This window comes from Physeter macrocephalus, chromosome 7 (genome assembly GCF_002837175.3).
Source record: "Physeter macrocephalus isolate SW-GA chromosome 7, ASM283717v5, whole genome shotgun sequence".
NCBI classification, from domain to species: domain Eukaryota; kingdom Metazoa; phylum Chordata; class Mammalia; order Artiodactyla; family Physeteridae; genus Physeter; species Physeter macrocephalus.
In genome coordinates this window covers 55,980,561-55,996,640 of record NC_041220.1, presented here as the reverse complement: position 1 = coordinate 55,996,640, position 16,080 = coordinate 55,980,561, and positions in this window count along the sequence as shown.

The following is a 16,080-nucleotide window of genomic DNA, read 5'->3' as shown; positions in this document are numbered from 1 at the left end:
AGGGCACGAACCCGTGTCCCCTGCACCGGCAGGCGGACTCTCAACCACTGCGCCACCAGGGAAGCCCGATTTTGTTATTTTATTGTGACCAATTATAATTCTTATTTTAGAAAATATAAACATTAAAGAATTTAAATTCAAATTTGGTAAATGACTCTTTGGATACTGTGAAACTTCATATATAATGCGATAAGTGCAGAAGTTTAAACAAGAAAGATGTTTATTTCTCTCTTACCTAACTCTTTAAGAGGTCCAAAACTGATATGAAAGCTCCACAGTGCTGGAGACCCAGGTTCAGCTCTGTGTTTTGCCTTTCATAGAATGTTGCCTCTATCCATTCATTAGTTAGGACAAGCTATTATGCATTAACAAGTTAACCCTTAAATCCCAGAGGCTTAAAGTAAGAAAGGTTATTGTCTACTTGCTCTGTAGCATATCATCAGCAAAGAGCTCTGTTCCACAAAGTCACTCAGGAACGTGGGATGATGGGGACTCTATGATCTGATAGCACCAACAAATGGAATATGAAGCTTCACTGGTCACAGTTGCAGAGGAAGAAAGATACTGCAGATTAGCACCTGGTATTTTCCCTACCTAAGCCAGGAAGTGTTAGAGGTCTCTTCCTCTCCCAGTTCACTGAACAGAAGTAGGCATCTGGCCTTCCCTAAATACATGGATTTGGGATATATTGAAAATACATAGAATGTCTGGTGGGCATTACTATCTCTATCACAACTTACATTTTCTACATTCACCACCATAGCTTCTTTCAGCCAGAAGGAAGAGATAAAAAGGGAAGTGGAGTGTATTCTCCTCTCCCTCAAGCCAAGATCTAAAAGGTGTGCTCTCACTTCTATTCACAAGACATGGGCCTAATTTATTGAGGTGGCTATACCTCCCTGCAAGGAAGACTAGGGGATATGGTCTTTATTCTGATAATCATGTACCTTGCTAACATTTAAGAGTTCAATTACCAAAAAAAAAAAAAGGAAGGGAAAATTAGAATTGAAAGAAAAACTGCAGCCTCAGCCACAACATTTGTGGACAAAATTATATATCAGTTAAGGTAATTTAATATTTAGAAAAAATATTTGAATTTCTGGATTCTGATATAAATAAAAATTCTGATTCAAAGTAATCTTGAAGTACTTCCTGTGTGTCACCAGAATATATATTTTTAATTAATAAGCAGTCTACCAATCGATTGAATTATCATCTATCCTCCTACCCACAAGGAATTTTTTCTGAATTACCACCTTGCAGGCTCCTAATGATGACAAACCTTATAGGATATTGGTGAAATAAGGTTGAGTACAAATTAAAGAGAGAAGAAATACAGATTTATAGTTCATGGTTTATCTTTCTGTGTAGTTTCATGAGGAGAAACAAGTCATCCAGTAACGTTGTTCAGCAAAGTTTTTTTTTTATAATTTTATTTAGTTTTGGCTGTGTTGGGTCTTCATTGCTGCGTGTGGGCTTTCTCTAGTTGTGGCGAGCGGGGGCTACCCTTCGTTGTGGTGCGCATGCTTGTCATCGCGGTGGCTTCTCTTGTTATGGAGCATGGGCTCTAGGCGTGTGGGCTTCAATAGTTGTGGCACACAGGCTCAGTAGTTGTGGCGCATGGGCTTAGTTGCTCTGCAGCATGTGGCATCTTCCCGGACCAGGGCTCGAACTCATCTCCCCTGAATTGGCAGGTGGATTCTTAACCACTGTGCCACCAGGGAAATCCCTGTTCAGCAAAGTGTTGATGATTTCTCTTCTCTTTAAGAAAGGCTCAATTCTTTGAAAGAGTTGGACATTTCCGAGAACTAATGTTCCAGTCTTGTACTTATATCAAAATCAATTTAAGAGAGACTGTTGCTAGTTTTGTGTGTGTGTTTTTCTTTTGACATTATTTTTAAAACACACAAAACAACCATTGCCAAAAGGCCTGTGGCCAGTTGAAATTGATCCTTAGATATCATTTAAAAATAATCTTTATCATTGGCTACATAAGGGTTGCATAAAAGCTAATTGGTGGAAATTATATTATTATGCTGACCTTTACAACCTGAAATAATATTTCAGGCAATGAATGTTTTCTGCAATAAATCCACCTGGCTATTAAAGAGAGCTATACTTTCCTGTTATAAATAACTTCCTTGCAGACCGATTTACAGTGGACTGGCTTCTTTCAGAATGCCATCTATTTTCAGAGAATGAATAGATTAGAAATGCGTGCTGGTTAACAAAAGTATTATTATACAATAATTCTAAAGCAGAGTACAGAAATGGAGAATTATTATACCCATGCGTTGGACGCAGTTTAGGTGACTCTCCAGGTTTGCTCACATCTCCCTTTCTGCACTATGTTTGTAATGAAATTCCAGAAAGATCACTTGGAATTATCTTCCTTCTGGTAGGTTTAATCTTCTGGAGAGAAAGTCCCACTGAGCTCTGATGCCATGTCGTGGTGTTCATGGTAATCTACCTGCTTGGGCAGCAGACTTTCAGGCTGGGGCTCCTGGTCTGCCATGTTGTTCATTGATGTAGATAGGCAGCACTTCACTTCACACCTTTACCTACAGCAGATGCCTTCTGCTACGGGTTCTCCTGTTGCTTCTGAGACACAAGGCGCCACTAGATCTTCTGGAGGCTTCCTCTGCTACTTTGAGATTGGCTCCCCTAGAAGATGCCCAGTAAGACTGAACTGAAAAACTTGGAAGCCTGGGTATAAGAGCCCTATGGAGGAATTTGGTCAGTGGGAGATAAGAAACAGAGAAACTTTCTGCAGCACAGTGGTTCTCTCAGATGCCCCTCACACTGAGAAGTTGTCTATGTTTGTTACCTGGCTACAGCCAGCTCAGAAATGCACCCTCTTATGTGGGGTCTTCTTCTATCCTCGGCTCATTTTCCCTCACTCCATTTTTCCTGAGATTTCAATTTTCCTCACCCATAAAATGTTAGCATATAAGTTTTCATTTCAGGCTCTGAATTTTAGAGAATCCATAAGTTAAATATTCTTAAGGCGTCAAGAGCAATTATATTTATCTTCCATTCTTCCTACATCCCTTCTTCTTTCCTCCTAATTTTTCCCTATCTCTTTTTTCATTTCTTGTTAAGATTTTATAACTAATTTTAGGCTATTCTATGAATTAGCAAGAGCCAAAATAAATTTACATATATTTGGAGGAAAGACAAGTTATGCTGTTTTATTCCTTTAAATGGAACTAATATCTTAAATGACCTCCAAATTAATATATATATTTTTACTCTAAATAGAGAAAAGCATCTGAAGATTACTTAGGAAATTTGCTGTCAAATTGTAGGGTAAGGGAAAACTTTGGTTATGTGGTCTTGACAGATATGAGAAGTTATAATTAATATATTTCACACATTAATCTGTATTGGGACTTTTAAAATTTGATTTTAACTATAGGAATTAACTGTAAACATATAAAATGTAATTTTAGAGACAGAAAAATCTTCAGCCTTCACCTAATCCTAACTTTAATTATTATATAAGGCAGATAAGTCTCAGAGAGATGAAGTGACTTTGGAAACACCTAACCTCCCAAGTTCAGAGATTCAACTAAGACCTAGATCTTCTGAATCAAAGACCAAATTTTTTAAGTCACTTGTAGGAAGTTTGCTATATCTCTTGCCTAATGTTCTCTCTACTTTGACTTTTTGAAACTAGAACTAGAAAGGGGAAATTAAAAAAATAAACAATATAAAAAATCTAAGGAACTGAATACTAGACTTTAAAAAATCTTGTTAAAGGGACAGATTTTATTTATATCTCCCTTTACAGAAATGGCCCCAAAACTCAGTTTCTTAACTCTGTGCTACAGAAGAGAAGGCTGTGGATTCCAAATTATTTAAGTTCATGACTTTCTAAAGGGAATGGCTTTAACCCATAGAGAATGAAGCTATTGGCAGTACTTGAGATTTTCTGACTTAGGCTCCTCTGGAATATTTTGGGAAAGTATTTTTTTTTAACCCATACTTGTACTCTGAGTGATAGATGATTTTCAGCAAAACTGCCATGTGTAGATAATGAATCAAGAAATTAGGGAAACAATAAATTTCTACTTATGCATGTTCTCTAACTATGATGAGCATGTGCAACATTAGCCATATTTTAATTTTATTTTATTTTGCTTATTTTTCTTTTTAAAACTAATTTTTTAAATTTGAAAAGTAAATCATAGAAATGATATGAAAAATAGACAATATAATTAAGTAAAAAGATGAAAATAATATTAGTATCTCACAACCCAGAATTGAACAGTATTAAAATTTTGGAGTTTATCTTTCAAGAAATTTTTTATTCACATATATTTATGAATTTTTACAAATAAGAGGCCTCACTAAAAATATAACTTTTAACCTGATTCTTTACTTTAAAATATCTAGGGTACATAACTCCAAGTCTGAATAGTCCTTGATAAATTCATGCTAAATTTTTCAAAAATATCCCGTTGTATACAATATATCTAAATAGTAGTAGAAAGGAAAAAATAAAATATAAATAATTTGACCACTGTGCTTATGGCATTGAGAACATCTCCATAGATATGGGATGCTGTCAAATATTTTACTTTTTGCTATGTAAGCTTTTTATTTACTAAGTTAAAGAGATTTTTTTGTGAAAAAGTATTTCTTTTAAAACCAGTGTATGTGAATAAACAATTTCCCTATTGGAAACAATAACAATTGCTGATTTTAAATTTTTACTATAAATATATGGCCAACATTGTGCTAAGTATTTGAACTGCATTATCTTACTTATTCCTCAGACAACTTAATTATATAAATACCATCATAATTCTCATTTTACAGATAAGGCTATTCAGTCTCAGAAAAGCTATTCTTTTCCAAAAATCAAACAGCTAGATAGCTAGAATCTGTCAGAATTTGCATACAGTTCCAGAACCCATATCACTCTAGAATCCATACTCTTAGTTATACACTGCTTTTAATTAATAATAGTAACAATAATAATAACATAATCTCTTTTCAGTGAGGATGTGCTATCTTTGGAATTATTTATACCACCCTTTCCTCTCTCAACTTTCATAAATAGTAATCAATAGTATAATACTTAAAGTGTATATGTTGCATGTAAAGTATGTAAATCCTTGGTTAATTTAGTGAAAAATTACTAAGATAATTTTAATGTGCTGTTTACAATCTGGTTTTACTGTCAAAGATGGAATTTTTATTAGCACAAAAATGATATTTCAGGGAGACCCTTTTATCTTTTGCTGGAAAATACTTATAAAAACAGTTTTAAAAAGAAGTGGCCTGTTCTCTATCTTTAAATACATAATCCTAAAATTTGAGCATATTGAATGATTTCAAGTAGTTTTTCATTGTTGACCAAAAAATGGACTCAACACTCCTTACATTACATCAATTGAAAAATGTATCTCATTTTCCTCTACTAATAAGGAAATAGTTTGTTATTCTTCTGAGAACTTCAGCCAATCTGGCATGAGCAAAAAGGGGAATTTTTTTGGCTCAAGTATCTGAGAAGTCCAGAGGTAGGGCGGGCTTCAGGCAAAGCTTGATGTACTGGCGTAAATGAGATCCTTAGCATCTGTTTTTTCCCCACCACTTGGCTCAACTTGACTCAATGTTTTGGCTCCACTCTCCAACAGGCTCAGAAAAACTAGCTGCAGAAGATGAAAACTCTACATTCTCTTAGCTCCAATTTCCTTAAGAAGGGACAGTGTTCTCTCCCATAGGATTCCCGGGATCTTATTCTCTCTCATTGGTTTAAACTGTATATCAACTCTAAACATAAATCTACGGCAGGAGAATGTGAGTCACCATTTGGTGTAAGATCAGGTCATATGATACACTCTGTCTTAGGTCAGGTTCCCCAGGTTCCTTTGTAGCTGAGTAAGGCAGTATTCCTAGAAGAAACCAGAAAGGAAGACAGGGATGGGAAGGAAAACAGGCAAGGATGTAATTTTAGGCAGAGTCCAGAAAAGGGGTATGTTTCAGGAACTGTCCAGAAAGGGATGTCTTCTACCTTTTCCTGCATGGAAAGCTGGTGTGTAATTTATTCCTACCCTTTTCAATGACTGGGCTTGGATAAACATGATCTCCAGATCTCCTGTGCATGAGGGTATAGTGGATCCAGGGTCCTGAGGGCAGTCTCCTGAAGAGGAGTCTTGAATGCAGACCACTGGAAGCAAATGCACATGGAAGCCCTGCGAGGGCTCACAGGAATTCAAAAGGATTGGAGTAACAGTGTTCCCTACAAACCCTAAGGTCAAGTGGTAGCTAGGGATCTCATGAAAATCAGGGTGTGGCTACCAGAATATGGGTGAAATGAGTGCTGAGTAACACAGAACAAGAGATTCTCCAAATTAGATTTTGGAAATGAACCAGAAAACTTTTTAGTAAAATATTGGTAAATTGGTTAGTGTTAGAAATCTTGATTTTTTTTTTTTTTTTTTTTTTTTTTTTGCGGTACGCGGGCCTCTTACTGTTGTGGCCTCTCCCGTTGCGGAGAACAGGCTCCCGACGCGCAGGCTCAGCGGCCATGGCTCACGGGCCCAGACGCTCCGCGGCATGTGGGATCCTCCCGGACCAGGGCACGAACCCGTGTCCCCTGCATCGGCAGGAGGACTCTCAACCACTGCGCCACCAGGGAAACCCAGTAATCTTGATTTTATATATTTTTTTAATTTTAATTATTTTATTAAAATTAATAAGTGGATTAATTATCTGAATTTATTACTTAAATTTTTTTTTGTGAGGGTTCTTTTTTTTTTTTATTGGAGTATAGTTGCTTTACAATGTTGTGCTAGTTTCTGCTGTACATGAAGTGAATCAGCTATATGTATACCTATATCCCCTCCCTCTTGGACTTCCCTCAATCCCCAACACACCCATCTAAGTCATCACAGAGCTGAACACCCTGTGCTCTACAGGAGGTTCCCACTAGCTATTTTACATATGGTAGTGTATTTATGTCAAAGCTAATCTCCCAGTTTATCCCACCCTCTCCTTCCGCCTGTGTCCACATGTCCTTTCTCTATGTCTGCATCTCTATTCCTGCCCTGCAAACCGGTTCATCTGTACCATTTTTCTAGATTCCACATATATGTGTTAATATACGATATTTGTTTTTCTCTTTCTGACTTAACTTCACTCTATTTTAAAGGCAGTATTAGTAAATTAAGCAGCTATTGTGGAGTGGAATGAGCAAAACATTTAGTAAGAAGTTCTAGTTTCAGCCTCTCATTTAGAATGTAAATTTAGACAAATTAATTAACCTTTTTGAGCCCCAATTTCCCTACCTGCAAAGTGAGAATTAAAATAAGACATACAGCACTAGTTGTAATGAAGACCAAATGAGGTAGTAAATGCAAAAGAGGTTTTGTAACTGCGACAGTGCTTGGAACGTTAATGGTTCCACCTTACCCATTAGTGTGTAAATTTCTGAAGGCCAAGACCTTACCTCCTAAACTATTCTCAGTGTTTAACCTGATACCTACACTTAATTTACACTACTTGGAGATTTAATAGGAAAACATATTTGGCAGGCAAGATTTTTGCTTTGGTAGCTATATGCTTGTGGGCATTATTGTCTTATACGAATAAATTTTGTTTTGATAGAAATATAATAAACTATTTCAGCTTTTTAGAGGCCATGCTACATACTTTATAATGAGAAATAACAAAGACTATGAGGCAAGCTCTCTTTCTCTTTTGTATCCCCTGTCTTAATGCTTTATAAGTTTTTGTTTTATTGAGCAGGAATTAACTAAGCATAAATTCCAAACATTCAAAATAACTAGCAGCCATTTGTTGTCAGAGTAGTCTTGTTCCTTCAGAAAATTGTCTGGAAGGAAACTATTAGTGCTTTTCAGAATTAAACTTGTCATCAAAATTTTCTTAACGAGAAGTGGAAGATATGAGGAGGTGTGTGTGTGAGGGAGAGAGAGAGAGAGAGAGAGAATTTTATGTAAAACAGATTCCAGGTTATAAGTGTAGCTAATTGTCTAGACTTCAGAACCAGGCTACCTTGAGTTATTTCAGTTCTGTTTGTCAATTTCTTCATCTAAAAAAGAGGATAATAGTATTGCTCTCATAGTTTGTGGTGAGTACTAATTGTTTTAATACATATAAAATATTTTATCAAAGCATATGCCTTGTTTTGTTTATTTTGTTAACAAACCCTGTTATGTTTATCGTTACCCTAAAATTACCAGTGGATAAAAGACACTCAGGACGTTGTAGAAAATCCATGGATATTAACTGCAGAATACATTAGCACATGTAAGGGCAAATACAAATTAAAAATAGGAGACTTAATTCTCTATGTTAAAAATAAGGGAAAGGTGGTGGCGCAGCGGTTGCGCGTCCGCCTGCCGATGCAGGGGAACCGGGTTCGCGCCCCGGTATGGGAGGATCCCACGTGCCGCGGAGCGGCTGGGCTCGTGAGCCATGGCCGCTGAGCCTGCGCGTCCGGAGCCTGTGCCCCGCAACAGGAGAGGCCACAGCAGAGGGAGGCCCACATACCACACACACACACACAAAAAAAAAAAAAAAAAAAATAATAAGGGAAAGGAATTCCCTCTCCTCCCTTTTCTTAGACCATTTGCTTTAGAAAATTTCTAAGTGTAAGTTCTTTCTCTGTCTCTTTGAAATGTATGTAAAATATTTAATTTTATTAATTTATTTTTTAACATCTTTATTGGAGTATAATTGCTTTACAATGGTGTGTTAGTTTCTGCTTTACAACAAAGTGAATCAGCTATACATATACATATATCCCCATATCTCCTCCCTCTTGCGTCTCCCTCCCTCCCACCCTCCCTATCCCATCCCTCTAGGTGGTCACAAAGCACCGAGCTGATCTCCCTGTGCTATGCGGCTGCTTCCCACTAGCTATTGGTTTTACATTTGGTAGAAGCTAAAGAAGGTTTTTGTTGGCTGTTTGAATACCCAGGAATGGCTTTCTCGAGGACCTGGAAACCATCTCATTGTAATGTAAACATCAAGGAAGATAGGGTCCCTATATCCCAGTTTCTGTGGGAGAATAGGAGCCTAACTTCAACTGGCTGCAAGTTGCAAAACTGCCTCCTGTCATAGAGATATGAAAAGATTATTTTTCCTTTGAATTTAGCTAAGTAACTAACACAGATGGTAATCCCAATTACCAGGGTATCGTAGGCAATCACACTACGTGTGGTCAATGATGCTGTCACATCCCCCTACTCGAGGACTAGTTATTGTTTATCTTGAGAATATATATGCAATAGGTTGTATCTGCTTGGTTATAAAAAGGTTGAGATTTCTTTCTGTCTTGGAAACCTAAGCCCCTTAGCAGATTACCTGTGATGCACATCACATTCTGATAATGCTTACTCAATAATAAACTGTTTTCTTTCTCTACATTTTGGAGACATTTTCTGAATTGACAGAAGATTTGGTTTTCAATTATATTTTGCCAAAACACCTTCTCTTTATATGTGGACCAAGAGATACACGAGCATTTATATCTATAGAGAAAGGAAGGGTGACAACTGGCAAAGAAGTTCTGGATTTCTTCCTTACTCACACTTTGATAATTTTTTTTCATCTCTGCATATACAGCAGTAGTCACAAAATTTGACAAATGTAGGATTTAGATAGACAGTCTTTCTTGAAGTGCTGGTAAAGAACTAGATCCATCAGAATCACTTGTTCTGCTGATAGAAATGAAGATATGAGACCCACTGCATCTTTCTTTACTTATTGACCTTCAATTAGCAATCCTATGTATAAGTAACTTAATTGTCATGAGTTTCAGTTTAATCATCATTAAAATGGGGATAACAGCACCTACTTCACTGGGTTGTTATGCTTAGTCAACTTTCTGATGTAATGTGTTAGTCTTTTTTCACTAACATTCTATTGTGGATTTTCTGTCATTGTCATTATTCTTTTTGTTTCAGTCACCATAATCTGTGAGTATCACCAAATTTCTTGGTTCCATTAAGAATACCTGCTTGCAGTTTATGATTGTGACTAGTCTAGGTAACACTGAAACTGTTGATTAAAAAAAAATCAAAAAGAGTTTAAAAATTTTAAAAAGACTTCTACATTAATATAAAAAATGTCCAAGAAACTACTTCAAAGAAAATAAGTAAACACATTAGAAAAATGGACAAAGAATATGAACAATTAAGTTATATAAAAAAAGTCTAAAACTATATAAAAAGACAATTAACTCTGCTAGTAAATAGAAGTGGCAAATTAAAACCACAGTGATATACCCTCACTCGGACTGGCAAACATAGATAAATATCAAGGGTTGTGTATTATGTGAAAAAATAGTAACCTGCATGCATTCCTCTTGGAATGAAAATTGGTACAGCTATTTTGGAGAGTACTTTAACACTCTCCAAATGTAATGTAATGTTAAAATGTTAAAATGTAATGTAAATGTATAGCATGACCCAGCAATTCCACTCCACATCCAAACAAAAATGGGCTCAGAAGGGAAATTCTCAGAATGTTTACTGTGGTATTTTTTGTAGAAGCAGAGAGCTGGAAATAATCTGGGTGTTTCCAACAAAGAGAACAGTTAAATAAAATATAGTTTCCTTGTACTATAGAACAGGCTGCAGCAGTAGCAGTTCAAAGCAATGAATGATATTTATATGCTAATGTGGATGGAAAATTGTAGTATCAAGTGGAAAATTAAGGTATGGAAAATAGATCTATGACACAATGTGACATACATAGAGGCAAAATGCATAGAGATGGGTTAAAACTTCCAGCTTCTGGAGATAGATAATCTGGGTATGACTTCTTGTTAGGGTTGTAACCTAGGGCAAATCACATAACTTCTCTGTGCCTCTGTTTCTCATCTGTAAATGGAGAAAATAATAGTACCTACACCATAAAATTGTTTTAAGAATTAAATGAGTCAATATATGAAAAACACTTTGAAGAGTGCTTCATGCATATTAAGACCTGAACAATTCTTAAAACTGTTTATTATTTATTTTAAGATGTATTTAAAACATATACATACACCCACCAGTACTATATATTTTTGAAAAGATCTATCTCTGTATTTCCCTGATAATATATGAAAGTGAGAATGTAGTTAAGGGCAGGATGGGTGTAAAATAAAATAAAATGTACGAAATAAATAAAATTAAATATAAAATATGAGAGAGGACTTGTAAAGATTGATGATCATAGAGTCCCATGAATGGAAGAGCATGATGAACTAAACTATCCTCGATTGAAATCTAAACAAAACCAATCTACTATTTTAACTTCAACTGTATTCAGGCTTTTCCAGAACAACTTGTCACAGTTAGTTGGAATAAAATTTTTGCAGAAATCCTTAACGGCAAAATTCACATTTAATTATGTATCTAGGGAGTGATATCCTAAAACCTTACAGGAAATAATATAAAGACACTCTGTCAAAATTCAAAGTTCCTCAATCTTACCACAACAGTATATACATAGGAACTTCTGATGGTAAAATAAATTATTTTCCGGTTTGTAGAAAGGGAAAGGAAAATTGAGTTTGCCCTTTAGAGTATAAGCATCTACTACTTTTTAATATCTTTAACCCTGGCAACTATACACATGCCTGACACTTAGTAGACTCTCAATTATTATCTGCTGAGTTAATGAACAGATATTATAAGCAGAGATATTTACCCCTCTCTAACTGGTGGATTTTGCTTGCATATTTAAGAGCTCATTCTCTCCTAGGGATCCAATTGTCATTACTTCATGAATAAGAAACTGAATCATAATGCTTTATGATCTCTGTCTCCATGCCTGTGCTGAGTTGCCCAATTAATGAAGCCTGACAGATGCAGATACAGTTCCCTTCTGTCCCCAGGCCAATGACAATGACCCTGGTAGCATATTAGAAGCCTTTGGACGCAATGGATAGAGTCAGCACTTTGTTTTCTGTTTTAAATCCATTATCTAAAATGGATAAAGTGAGGCCTCAGGCCTGAACTTAACTGCTCCCCATTTCCTCCTCTCTGCCAAGTCAGAGTGATGAGATTTCTGCAACATCGAGATTATGCCCTCATTTCACCCTGAATTTGTTGCGAACTATAACAACTAATTATATTCTCATAAGTGTCTTCTCCGTGGTTGACAACACTCTACTCACTATGACCTCAATGGGATTTAATCTCCCCCGCAACCCCATTTGTACTTAGAGTCTGCTATGGTGGTACTAGCTCCCAGACCAGTGCCCTTAGATATTTAGTGAGTGTGAATCAGAACAAAGCTTTTTTATTCCACATCTGTGGGTGCAAAGTTCTGGTCCTGGAACTGTCAGTTCAAATTTTGGTCATGTCAACTCCCAGGTCACTCCCCTCTTCCTGCCTGCCTGATTCCCATACTGACTTGTATTTGGATCTGCATGTAACATGATAAATTGTCTCTGTAAATGTGTCTGCTAAAGTTTTCTTTTCAATTATCAAAGATAAGCAACCCCAGCAGAACTCTGACTGCTAATTAAAACAGAACATATGCCAATGAATACGTTTGTCTTGATATGTAACTATAATAAATTGCATTTTTTCCCTAGTGAGAATAATCACTGTCCCCAATATTTGAAGGAGATAAAACTTCAGAGAGTCTTCCCATTAAAAGTCACTTCAATAACACATAATGATAAAATGTTTTGTACTGTATAAAATGTCAACATTAACAATCTTTTTATCTCATCTTACTCTTCCTGTGCATTTATTAAAACTGTTAAAAATGGTTTTGAAATTTCTTTACTGCATAAATCTGACTCAGTAATTAAATTTACCACATATGCTTTCAATATGCATATCAGTTACTAATCGCGGAATGATAAATGATAAAAGTACCGTAATAGTAATAGCTTTTGATGTTGAAATATCATATCTTAGGATCAACAGAAAGTGTTAAAAGCATATCTTAATTTCTCTTGCAGTAGATAGTGACACCACCTATCACTAAGAATTGCTGTGAGAGTTAATTTTGACATGGATTAAGTGCTTAATGCATGTTATATATGATTATCAATACATACTACAGTGCTGTACAATGTGTAAGAGAAAGTATTCAGCACAACTTCATATTAAAATATGAAAGCAAAAAAAGTGTAATGTGATGTTAACTGTATTCATTCAGGAATTATGTTTTTGATAATAGTAGGGGAGAATATTTTCACCTTCCTGTGGGTTTTCATTGAAGCTGGCTGATATAAGCACTCTATCTGTGAACACACTATTCAGGGCTTTAGAGCTGACATTTCACAACAAGATTTCCTTCTGACATCTCTTTGGTGGACATTAGCAGTGGTCATAAGACACAGTACCCATCACATCATGCTATGGAAGAGAATAACATGACACATTTCTTCCCGTGTTGGAGTGTTTAATGCAGTTTGCCCCTTCTTTTAAAACTGAGGACAGCATTTACAGTAATCAGGATGGATTTTGCATTGGTGTTTGTTTTTTTTTTCTTCTTTTCTGTTAAGAGGTATAAGTTATATCTTTTATATTGATATTTGTTACATAGCCTTTCTCTACTCTACAAGAATTCAAGCTGGAAGGTTTATTTTATGCACTAGATTGTTTATTTTTTTATTATTTTTTTAACATCTTTATTGGAGTATAATTGCTTTACAGCAGTGTGTTAGTTTCTGCTTTATAACAAAGTGAACCAGCTATACATATAAATATATCCCTATATCTCTTCCCTCCCTCCACCCTCCCTATCCCACCCCTCTAGGTGGTCACAAAGCACCGAGCTGATCTCCCTGTGCTATGTGGTTTCTTCCAACTAGCTATCTATTTTACATATGGTAGTGTATATATGTCCATGCCACTCTCTCACTTTGTCCCAGTTTACCCTTCCCACTCTCTGTATCCTCAAGTCGATTCCCTAGTAGGTCTGCATCTTTATTCCCATCTTGCCCCTACGTTCTTCATGACCATTTTCATTTTTTTATTTTTAGATTCCATATATATGTGTTAGCATACGGTATTTGTTTTTCTCTTTCTGACTTACTTCACTCTGTATGACAGTCTCTAGGTCCACCCACCTCACTACAAATAACTTAGTTTCATTCCTTTTTATGGCTGAGTAATATTCCATTGTATATATGTGCCACATCTTCTTTATACATTCATCTGTCAATGGACGCTTAGGTTGCTTCCATGTCCTGGTAAATAGAGCTGCAATGAACATTTTGGTACATGACTCTTTTTGAATTATGGTTTTCTCAGGGTATATGCCCAGTAGTGGGATTGCTGGGTCATATGGTAGTTCTATTTTTAGTATTTTAAGAAACCTCCATACTGTTCTCCATAGTGGCTGTATCAATTTACATTCCCACAAACAGTGCAAGAGGGTTCCCTTTTCACCACACCCTCTCCAGCATGTATTGTTTGTAGATTTTTGAGGATGGCCACTCTGACCTGTGTGACGTGATACCTCATTGTAGTTTTGATTTGAATTTCTCTAATGATTAGTGATGTCGAGCATCCTTTCATGTGTTTGTTGGCAACCTGTATATCTTCTTTGGAGAAATGTCTTTTTAGGTCTTCTGCCCGTTTTTGGATTGGGTTTTTTTTTTTTTTGGATATTGGGCTGCATGAGCTGCTTGCAAATTTTGGAGATTAATCCTTTGTCAGTTGCTTCATTTGCAGATATTTTCTCCCATTCTGAGGGTTGTCTTTTTACCATACTGTCTTGATTACTGTAGCTTTGTGGTATAGTCTGAAGTCAGGGAGCCTGATTTCTCCAGCTCCGTTTTTCTTTCTCAAGATTGCTTTGGCTATTCGGGGTCTTTTGTGTTTCCATAAAAATTGTGAAATTTTTTGTTCTAGTTCTGTGAAAAATGCCAGTGGTAATTTGATATGGATTGCATTGAATCTGCAGATTGCTTTGGGTAGTAGAGTCATTTTCACAATATTGATTCTTCAAATCCAACAACATGGTGTATCCATCTATTTGTATCATCTTTCATTTCTTTCATCAGTGTCTTATAATTTTCTTCATACAGGACTTTTGTCTCCTTAGGTAGGTTTATTCCTAGATATTTTATTCTTTTTGTTGCAATGGCAAAAAGGAGTGTTTTCTTAATTTCACTTTCAGATTTTTCATCATTAGTTTATAGGAATGCAAGAATTTCTGTGCATTAATTTTGTATCCTGCTACTTTACCAAATTCATTGATTAGCTCTAGTAGTTTTCTGGTAGCATCTTTAGGATTCTCTGTGTATAGTATCATGTCATCTGCAAACAATGACAGCTTTACTTCTTCTTTTCCAATTTGGATTCCTTTTATTTCTTTTTCTTCTCTGATTGCTGTGGCTAAAACTTCCAAAACCATGTTGAATAAAAGTGGTGAGAGTGGGCAACCTTTTCTTGCTCCTGATCTTAGTGGAAATGGTTTCAGTTTTTTACCATTGAGGACGATGTTGGCTGTGGGTTTGTCATATATGGCCTTTATTATGTTGAGGAAAGTTCCCTCTGTGCCTACTTTCTGGAGGGTTTTTATCATAAGTGGGTGTTGAATTTTTTCAAAAGCTTTCTCTGCATCTATTAAGATGATCATATTGTTTTTCTCTTTCAGTTTGTTAATATGGTGTATCACGTTGATTGATTTGCAAATATTGAAGAATCCTTGCATTCCTGGGATAAACCCCACTTGATCATAGTGTATGATCCTTTTAATGTGCTGTTGGATTCTGTTTGCTAGTATTTTGTTGAGGATTTTTGCATCTATGTTCATCAGTGATAGTGGCCTGTAGTTTTCTTTCTTTGTGACGTCTTTGTCTGGTTTTGGTATCAGGGTGATGGTGGCCTCATAGAATGAGTTTGGGAGTGTTCCTCCCTCTGCTATCTTTTGGAAGAGTTTGAGAAGGATAGATGTTAACTCTTCTCTAAATGTTTGATAGAATTCGCCTGTGAAGCCATCTGGTCCTGGGCTTTTGTTTGTTGGAAGATTTTTAATCACAGTTTCAATTTCAGTGCTTGTGATTGGTCTGTTCATATTTTCTATTTCTTCCTGGTTCAGTCTCGGCAGCTTGTGCATTTCTAAGAATTTGTCCATTTCTTCCAG